Genomic DNA, 11,603 nt, shown 5'->3' on the forward strand with positions numbered 1-11,603 from the left:
TATATATATATATGCTTTACTTTACTTTACTGGGGAGTTTCTCCAACCGACAACCATCACTATGAGCCTCGTGATGATACAACGTCTTACCCACGTTGTCATAGCCTCCCTATACCTTGTTAGAGTATAGAACGCAACTAAACTGATGGATCTACTAAAAAACCTTCTTGAGGCAAGTAAGGAGTCGCTTGTCTTGCAGTGCGATCCTATCTATGTTGGCGGCGTAGATTATGGAGTTCGAGTTATCTTAACTCTTACTCCAAATCGGTGATCAATACTAATCCTAAATATAAATGTTTGCTCATTTAAAAGTATTCTCTGGGTTGAGATAATTTCTCAAAAGGCCTCTTTAAGAGGTAATTGAAGTTGTACTATCTTTTTGAAAACTCTTTATACTTTTCTGAAGATAGTGCTCTCTTTTTCAATGTAAAAATGATACATTCGGAACCATTTAAGTTGCCTTAAACTCTTTTTGAAAATAATGCTTTAAACTTTTCTCTTAAACTCGCTTTAGTTTTCAAAATCAATGTTAGGAAAATTACTGGATCGAAATACTTTTAGTAAAACTCAATATATAGGATTCATGTGGAACTACAATTATGAATAATAATTCAAGAATTTCAATGCATAAAGTATCACAATCTCATAGTAAAACTAAGGGCAAAATCCTAGATTCAGTTTGCTACTTATCGAATTGAGATGTAGGGCATGAGGACAAACTAGTCCAACACTATGAATAACCTTACATACCTGATTGTGAAGCTTTTTGACTAGAAACTTTGGTGGAGAAAAGCAGAACATTAGCTTTCTCGGAGGAAATCTTTGAGCTTGAAATCTTGGGGCTTGATCACGAGAGAAGAATCTCTTTTATGATGTTCTTAGAGTGAAAGAACTTGGGAAAGTCTTGGATGGAAAGTTTCTCTTTGTATTGAATTTTTAACATGAAAGTTTTAGGGTTCTTGATGGAGAAGAGGAACCCTAGGTGAGTTTTGAGAGAATTCTAGATACTTGAATGTTTAGATTGATGATTTTGATAGGAAAACTAGTTAGTTGAATGATATACTCCGTTAATTAAACACTAAAAATGACTTAAAATAGGGTTAAAAAGCTTGGGAAAGGACCAAATAATCCTGGAACGCATGCAGGAAGTTGCTGAAAAAAAATTGTAACAAGCCTTCACAGATGGTTCTACGGTTCGTGGAACATTCCACTGTATGTAGTTGTCATCCGTAGAACTTCGACTTTCTGACAGGTTTTCACTAAAATGGGCATTATTTTTTACTTCGAACTCGAACCAGGGCAAACTTGTTGACGTTGGAAAGAAGACTCATAGACCTTTAATTTGATAGGTCATGGGCAACCTAATTCATTATGTGCTGAGAGATATGATCATTTAAAGTTGACCTAAGTGGAATCTTATATCAAAACTTAATCAATATGGGAGCTTTCAACTCAAGTTTGTGCTAAGGGATTCTTGTAACCTTTAATTCATATCCAAATTCATTTTCACACTAAAGAATTGACCTTAACACCTAAGAACAATTTAAGAATCACTCGATACGACCTTATACGCAAATGAAGAATGATTCAGATCTTAACTTAGAAATTTTTGAAATGTTACAAAACCAACTTCTTTGAATGTCGCACCCAATACAAACTTTTGCAACCTTCTTTATAAGCATTGCATATAAAATTTATATAAAACAAATAAAAAGTAATTGGCGTGATAGTATCATCTATCTATTGATGATTTTAAAATATTGTTTTCCATTTTCAAAGATATGTAACTTTTTAACTAGTCCTGATGTATCGTAGAGGACTCAGACTCATGAAGACACTCTAATTAAGAGCTCAAACGTAAATTATATTATGTGCGAAATAAATACAAATAGTGTTATATATATATTTCATAAAGATGGAAGTGAAGTACATGTACTTGTAGTGCAGTGCAGTGGCGGAGCCACCTTACAATGAGGGGGTCATCCGACCCCCCTTCGGCGGAAAATTATATGATTTATACATGGTTAAAATAATTTTTTAGGTATATATAGTAGATGTCGACCCTCCTTCGATTACTTCGTGTGTCTATATTTTTAGATTTTGAACCCCCTTACTGAAAATTCTAGCTCCGCCACTGGTGCAGTGATCGAATTATTTCACTCTTAATCAGAAGTTTTGAATTCGAGCTATGAATATAGACAAGATCCTAATAAAAGTATCATTCTGAACGAATCCTGCCATACATGATTCGAATTTAATCTGAGCTTTAAGATAGACTCCAGACGGATGAAAAAAAAAGTACATGTATATATGAAGCGACCACGTGGTGTCTTAGTTGTAGAATATTATTGTGACATCTGAAAATGCCTACTCGTCGGCAGAGTAATGGTGGGGTCCTCTTGTTGCCTTTCTGCCAGATCCATTCAATAGCTACTAATGCTACTGCTACTAGAGCGATTTTACAAATTATTTTCTTCGTTTTAATTTAATTTTTTTTAATCTATTAAAAATAAATATATATTTTTAATAACTTTTAATTCTAATATTCCATGTGACATATTAATACAATAATATCAAAGAATATTTTATATATTAAGATACTAATATCAAAAAATAAAATTTACCTAGACTTCTTGTCAAATAAAAATCAGTCAAACAAATTGAAACCTTAAAATAAAAAAACGTTAAAGTTAAAAAGTGTTCCCAAAGAAGTGGATAACTCACGTGGTACTCAAACGGCTCCTTATTTATCTTTCATCCAATGGTAATTTATTTATTTTTTCAAAAAAAAAAAGGGAAGAAGATGAAATCCTTTTCATCCAAACATGAGACAATATTTGGATGCCCTAAATATATTTTAGATGCTGACAAAGATTAATATATTATTTTGACACTTCAAATTCAGAACTTGAGAGAGGATCTTTATAATTTTAAGCAAGAAAATTCCTCCAAGCTCTTCCAAAAATTGTAAGTACATATAAAATAGGTTTAATATATACTTACTAGTCAGTCTGTTAATTTAGATATTCAAATTGAATACCTCAATTTCTAATAAAATGGTTTAATATTAGATATTTTCGATTTAAATTTCAGAAAAACTTTTGTGCGTGTTTTTATTCATATGTTATAACTATATAAAATATGACATCAACTAATTCAATTATATATATCAATCTCAAGTAGAAAATATATGATTTTTTTCTATTTATTGAGGCGAATGGTATAATTAAAAGAGATAACATATTTTATGCAGTTATTTAACCACCTAATAGGCCAATGAGAATACACAAAAGAAAAAAAATTTGAATCAAAATTAAAACACTTTATTAGGAATTAAGGTAATTAATTAAAATATAACTTAGTTGAACTGTCTAAATGAAATACGCGACAAGTTCACGAGGCTTTATATGTACGTATTAAACCTATAAAATATGAGTCCTCCATGGCATTTCATGAAATGACATAACTAAATTTATTTGTTTCTTTGTGAGTATTATAAATTCAAATTATGCTTCCTTTGACTCACTTTCTGAGAGATATAGGGTTTGAACATCTTGTCAACTTTCAACAAACATTGTACTTTAATGGAGTAGCACTATGAAACTTGTTGTTGTTGTTTTCCTCTTTTTTGGCTGAATTCAGTCAAAGGTCTTGGGAAAAATTCTTATTCATCATAACAATTTTCTCAAATTAAAAAATATGTGGCTCCTAATTGTACTAAAATTTCCTAGTTACTTCACCTAACGTTAGACAAAATTCTTCTATCTTGGAGGGCTACTAACTACTAACATTTGAAGACAAATAACTGATTAATTAATTAAATCTACCTTCGAGTTTTATTTCATAGTTGCTCTCCATTGGACATCATTTTTGACCTCTTTGTACATAAGACGTCAGAGTCTAATCTATACATAAAAAAATCAGTAGTAGGTAATTTTGTGCTTCAATATTTTGTAGAAAAAATTAAAATACATGACTAAGTACACTCACCATATGAGCTAGGTAGTGAATGAGGTTGAGTTGAATTTAAAATTTATTTTTTATCGTGATTAAAGTTAGACTTATCTTAATTCTTAATGTTAATTTATTCGATGTTAGACCCTCATATTACATTGTTCAACAAATCTAATATGAGGGGTGAGGGTGTGGCTGCGGGGGTTGTCCCACATCAGTTGTGGAATGCGGATTTGTTGTCTTGGTGTGTATTGAACATTTTCTCATAAACTAGCTTTAGGGGTTGATCAGTCAGTGAGACCTGATACTCATTTCTATTTGTTCTTTTTCATCATTAGGCTATGTATATTATATTCTACACAAATTTCATTAGCGTAGTTAATTGGTTTTTTCATCTTTCAACATTTGGCTATATCTCAAAAATTATTTAATTACTCGATAACAAAGTATGGGTTGACAATTAGAAAATAACATGTTTATTTATTTAATAAGTTTAATGAGTATTTAAGTTATCCAAGGTTGTCGGAACTATAAATCAATTATAGCTTAAAGATTCGTTTATAAATCATGCCAGATCAAAAGAAAAGACATACTTATGTTTCTCAATGAGGTTAGCGACAAAGCACTATTGATTAATCAATTAATTAATATTAGATTAACATCTTAAATAAAATAATTATAATGTCAGGCTTAAATATTAAAAATACAAACTGGTGTTCATCTTATTCTTTGAGAAATCGTCTAGGGTTTTGACTTGTGATTCCACACATTGAGGAATTTTATATTAGAGCAATTTGGTCTTCCTGTGGTTGTCCTTTACTTGTTAATTTCCTAATTATTCAAGTTAATTCAACTTTAAACAGTACTTAATTACATATTTTAATTTAATTAAAGTCATCGATACTTTAGAATATACAGAATATTCTATATAGTACCTTGTATCTCATGTGTTTGAAAGATTCCATTCCTTATAATGCGTTTATCTCCGCTGGCTAGTTCAATTGGTTAATACCAACACAAAATTTTCGTCGTGGAGTGGGTCCATTACAAAAATAGGTGTTCACCGGTCAGTTTAGATCGATTATTAATTAAAATTAAAATTAAATTAATTTAATCGGATTTTCAATTAGTCAAACCAAACCAAATAAAATATACATTTAGCGGTTTGATTGCTATCGGTTTTAACTCGGCTATTCAATTGTTAACCATACACAAAAATAAAAGAAACGATTCATTCAATGGGAAAAAAGACAATAATTCATTCAAAAAGAAAAATAGTTAAAATAATCGGCATTATAGATCTTTCGACCACTGGATTTACTGTAAATAAAGCTTCAAAATTCACCACTTTGGCCTACACAAGTAAGAGAGACTGATAATCCTAGTCCCGTCAAGAATTACCATAGACACTCATATACATGAAACTAATAAGATAATTGCTCGTCTTGAGCGTTTTTGCTTTCATAAATAAATTATAACTAAATTTGAAAGAAACAATATAGAAGATATTTAAAATTATTCATAAAAATAATATATTATGTATATATAGTTATAAAATATATGTATATAATTTGTCGATTCAGTTCTGTTATTTCTTCTATTTTTTTTTAACAAAACCAAAATCAAACTAAATATTATCAATTTTTAAAAATCTAAAACTAAACCAAACTAAATCTCAATAAAATTGACTTGATTTTGTTTTTCAGTTTAAATCAATTTTTATCCGGACAGTAAACATCCCTACTAAAAACTGCTCCAAAATGAATCTAGAAAAATGAAGGACTCGGTTGGTCATAGAAATTAATGGAAAATCAATCATGTTTCTCATTTTTTCGTTATTTTGAACTTTTAAAAACTATTTTCTATATATAATTGATCCAGTCCATCTTTATTTTTCATGTATTTTCGCGTAGATCAGGACAACTCATTTAATTAGGAGTGTGTTTGGTACGGAGGAAAATGTTTTTCATGAAAAAAAAAATTTAGAAAATATTTTCTTGGAAAACAAGTTGATTTCTAACTTATTTTCTCATGTTTGGTTGGTGAGTAAAAAATATTTTCTGAAAAATATTTTTTAATATTTGGTTGGTGAATGAAAAATATTTTTCAGAAAATATCTTTTATTTATGGCTTGAGACTAAAATATACTCTTTAGGAAAATAATTTCTGATATGAAAATCAACCTCGATAATTGATCATCCGACCCCGACACCCAAACTAGGACAAGACCCGATGACTGTTCCAAAATCCGACCCTGAGATTTGACTCAAGATCTGACCCAGGAAATCTTTTTTCAAAATTAATTTTTTTAAAAACAAAATTGACGGGGTAACGGGTAGGGGGTGGCATAAAAAATGATTTTTTTAAAAAAATTAAAATATTTTTCAAAATAAATAAATAATTTTTTATGGGGGTTGGCCTGGGTGGGTGACCTTGTTGGGGGGAGGGGGCGTAAAAATAAAATGAATATTTTTTTTGGGTGGGTGGAAAAAAAATTGAAGGATGAAGTAGAGTTTTGGAAAATGGTTTCCTTAATTTTGGAAGTGAAGTCATTTTCCTTAAATTTGAGGAAAATGAGTTAATTTGAAAAACATTTTCCAAACATTTAAGTCAACCAAACATGAAAAAATTGAATTTTCCTCCATACCAAACACACCCTAAATTTAATTAATAAACTGTTGCTTTCCCTCACCTCGCTAGGTTTGTATAATTCTTAGGGGCTTCTTAGGTAACGGTACATGCAACAATTTTTTTTCTAATAGAAATGGTCATATATATGTATAATGTATCGATATTGTATAAATAATATATAATCATATAGATTATGATGTACAGAGGGCCTCTCTCCTCTCTCTACCCTATCTCTCTCGCTTCTTCCTCTTTTTTTACAATACAAATACAAATGATAACGGTCAATGATACAAATACAAATGGTAACACAAACATATGGTAATACATAAATACAATACAGAAGGCAACAAATTAATACAAATGCACCTGAATACAACTACAAGTTGTTACGAATTACAATAACAATACAATTGTATTAATTTGTTGATTCAAATTGTATTCGTTAATACACTTGGTACAATTGATTTGCATCACAAATTGAATACAATAGTCTTTGATACAACTCATGTATTCATTAATACAAATCAATTGTAGCAATTATACAATTATCGACCAGATATACAAATCAATTGTACCTTTCTCTTCTCTCCTCTCTCTCTCTTCCAGGCCCTGCTCACCTCTCTCCTCCCTCTCCCAATCTCGCTCGCATTTCTCCTCCTTCTAGTAGTTAGTTTTTTATTTATATACAAATCAACTATATTTGTGATACAATTATCGATCAGATATACAAATCAATTATATCTAGCTCTCTCCTCTTTTTCCCAGATCTTACTCGCACCTCTCTTCCTACTAACATGTAGCTACAAACCATAATTAAGTAAACTATAGTTAAAGAGTTTGGTTATATTTTTAGTCTTAGCTGTTTTTGAATAGGATTTTTTGACCCACTGATTTAAGGGAAATTTTTCAAAATGTCAATATTTTAACATTTAATAGGACCCCTTAGTCACACTTTTAATATTTATTTAAAATGTCAATATTTTTCTTTTGTTATCGGGCTGATTATGTTTTTTTTTTCTTCATTTGTTTAATTTTAAAGAAGACAATTAGTTAATAACAGAAAGGAGAAAATCATGGGAGAGAGTAATTTAAGAACTTTTAAACTGAAATTTAAATAGAGAGATATTGAGATACATTGTGAGGACAGAAATACAAAACTTTTGATGGTATACAATTAGAATGAAAGCAAATAAAAAATAAATACAAACAAAAATTATGGTGTATTTCAGATAATCAACTAGAAAGATACTATTATGAACTACTAACTTTGTATCCGCTGTCGAGGTTGAATACAATTTGATGATAAAAATACAAAACTAGTAGGCATACAGTTAGAATAAATACAAAATAAGAAGTAATATAACAAAAAATATGTTGTATTCCACATAATCCCCACAAAAAAAAGTATTATGTACTATACACAAGTTGTATCTAAACAAAAATTATGTTGTATTCCACACAATCAGCTGCAAAAATACTATTATGAACTACTAACTTTGTATCCACTTCTGAGGATGAATACAATTTGATGACATAAATACAAAACTAACAGGCATACAAATAATAGAATAACAAAAATATGTTGTATTCCACAGAATCCCAAAAATATGAGATTATGAACTATAAAAATTGTATCCAATTCATAGTATGAAAACAAAATGAAAATAAGATACCAAAACTTTATGAAGTTGTTCATTAAGCCACGATCTGTTCAAGATTTAAAAAAATGGAAAAAAAAATAGTACTATCAATTAAGTTTTCAAGGATTTGACATATCTTCCAAAATGAATTTTGCTTTAGTCTATAGCACAATAATTAGAAAAACTTGATGGGATTACGTGGTGCTAAATCATAACAGAAAATGCCCATTTTTTACTTGAAAAAAATGATGAACATTTCAGTTGTGGCTAAAACAATGGATTGTTGTGAATATCTTTTGGGAGATTTTTACAGATATTTGAAAATAATTGAAAAAAAACCGTTACGTATCAAAGAGAGAGGGAGAAAGAAAGGAGAAATTTGGAGTAAAATCTAGAAAGAGGTGAAAGTGGGTAATAAGATTTTTATTATTTTACTTTTCACTAGGTAGTGATAAAATGAGTCCAATGTGGCATTGATTTGAGAAATAAAAGGAAAGGAAATTAATTATATTATGATACATTATATTTGCTAAAATCTTGACATATTGACATTTTTAATAATTATTTTAAAGTATAGATATTTTTAATAATTATGTTAGTGATTTTGATTAGTTTGCTAATTTTCCCACGATTTAATTATTTGAGGCCCACACCCTTCTCAATTCCACAACAAATAGTGATGCTGCTTTTGCCAATTCTTATTGATTTTTATTCCCACCATACCATACACTAGTTTTACTTTTTATTTATATATATATACATGTTATGTTGTACGTACCATATTATGATAAATAGCATCCTTCCATTATTGTCCTGCAAAGTAATTAAAAATATATTTATATAATGCAAATTAATGGTTCATTAAGTTCAACAATTCTGGTGGTCCACGAGACTATTTTCTCCTTTAATATAATGGCTATTCTTGTCTGAGGTTGAATCTTAGATATCTATTCAAGAAGAATATGGCCCAATTGTTTGAAAACGAAAAAAGAAGAAGGAAAAAGTACCATATTGTACTAATAAATCACACAACAAATTAATCTTTAGTTGACGATATTCATATCTCTCTAATCAATTTGAATTGAGGCGTAGTTAATTGATTAATTCATTCATTTCATACGTACAAACCCGATTGACAATTATTGCTTAAGAAATTCTAGGTGAAGTCATAGTTTGTTTATAAACATGTTCAACAATTCTTAATAATTTTGATCACATAGAAGAATAAATTTATCATTCATGCCAGAGTGAGCTAGAGTTTTAATTACGAATTAAAAATAATAATTAGTTTTAGCTAAAAAAATTGTACTTATTTTAAGGATTTCACTTAATATGGATGAATACTTTTTTATTCAAAAGTAATCTAGTAAGTTATATTTTCTAAACTTCACGGTAAAAAAAAATATGATTAGAGATATTTAAATTAAAGTTTAGTGGAGGAAATTGAATATGTAACCTTGATTTGCTAGAGAATCAGATACAATACTGTTTTGTCTACCTACTACAATTAGTAGTAGTGTTAAAGTTTTGTTTCATCAATTAAATAAAAGGGGTTTAGTTATTTATTATGTTACCATTAGTTGTATTCCTCTTCAATAATCAAGGAGTTAGGACCACCATGAACTGATTTTTAAAACTTACCTCAATATGGTTTCCAAAATTTTATAATAACGATTTTAATAATACTCTAATAATTAGGTTCTAAATTATATATTTGTATATATTAATGAACTTATTAACACAAATATATTGTTTGAACAAAATTTACTCAGTACTATCGAACCCAATGCACCTACTAGCTCCGCCTTTGATCAGTGCGCGATGATTGAATTAGTGTGATGGCCAACGCGCCGTGCACAGTTCAACGCTCGTTCAAACAATATAAATGTTTTGAACTTAAAGACAAAGAAGTACACTATTCTATGACTCGGTTAGGGCCTAGATACTCAAATCAACAAAAAATTGATGATTTGAGTGATTTTCATAGTTTAATCATATCTCACATCGAATTATTGAGATAAATTAGACTATTGGGCCTATTAGGATTATTTATTTATTTATCTTGCACCATAGTGATTATAGCTTGGAAAGGTGAGTTTGCACTATAAGTTAAGGCTATCTTACTATTTAAGATTTTTAAATTAAAAAGTTTCGTGTTTCTTAAATGTTTGATAAAATGCATAGAAGTTTGTTTTGTGGCTAATTAAGTGCTTAGTCAGTGTTGAATTCACCAACATAAAACTCAGCGTGACTTAAAAAGTAAGTGTTTAACAACTTGTTTGGTAGTTGTTGCCTATTGTATTGTATGGCATATTATACGAGGTTTGTTTTGATGGTTACTTAAACTTTGTCATATTATTAAATTCATTATTATGTAATGTTAAAAAGTCTTATTTTATTTAATGACCAATTCATTATGATTGCATCGTTACCTTATCTTTTCCTCTCTTATTCTGTTTTTTATTTTTTATTTAATAATCTATCTTATCTCGTCTATAATAACGCTACCTTGTATCTTATTTCTCTTTGTTGTTATGTGGAACTAGGGGTGTCAAATGGGCGGATTGGGTTGAAATTCGAGATATTAAAATGAGTTGAAATAGAAATTGGGTTGGGTCATAATCCGTCCAAGTTTACTTTGGGCTCAAATGGGCTTTAAAATGGATTGGGTCTTGAACCACCCAATTGGATCCGCTTAATCTTAATAATTTTAATATATTTAAGTTTTATATCCACAATTTGAGTTTCAACTAAAGAAAATTTAAAAAAGAAGAAGTTACAAATGGATAGATAAATCCTAAAAGATATAAAATAATAGTAATTCATGCCTTCAATATTGAAACATACATTACATCAATGCAAATAAAAAGTCTTAAAAATTGGAAATTAAATTGGACTCAATTGAATTTTTTCTTAAAATGGGTTAACACTTGAATGGATTGAGATTGAACCCAATTCAAATTATCTTGAGCCCAACCCTTAAAATTCCAGATGGATTAAGCGAATTAACTATAGTTGGGCTCATTTTTAACACCCCTATATGACACTTTTAACTTTTAAAAATGATATAATCTATTCAAACATTATGTTTATAAAAAATACCGTACAATACGATACAATATTTTATGAAACCATATGACAACCATCGAAACAAGCTTTACATGTGATAAATTTCACACCCCAAAATGAAATGAAACGTGGGGGATGTCTGTCAACTTACACCAAGCACATTGATGTATCACAATTCATTAAATTACAAACGATAAATACTAGGGATAACTACTCTAAGTGACTGATGATTTCTCTAATACAGATTTTTTGTGGTGGATATTGATGGTGGGTTGGTGGTTTAATGGTAGTTGGACGATGCTTGTATTT

Source organism: Solanum tuberosum, unplaced genomic scaffold, assembly GCF_000226075.1.
Source record: "Solanum tuberosum cultivar DM 1-3 516 R44 unplaced genomic scaffold, SolTub_3.0 scf00035, whole genome shotgun sequence".
Lineage (NCBI taxonomy): Eukaryota > Viridiplantae > Streptophyta > Magnoliopsida > Solanales > Solanaceae > Solanum > Solanum tuberosum.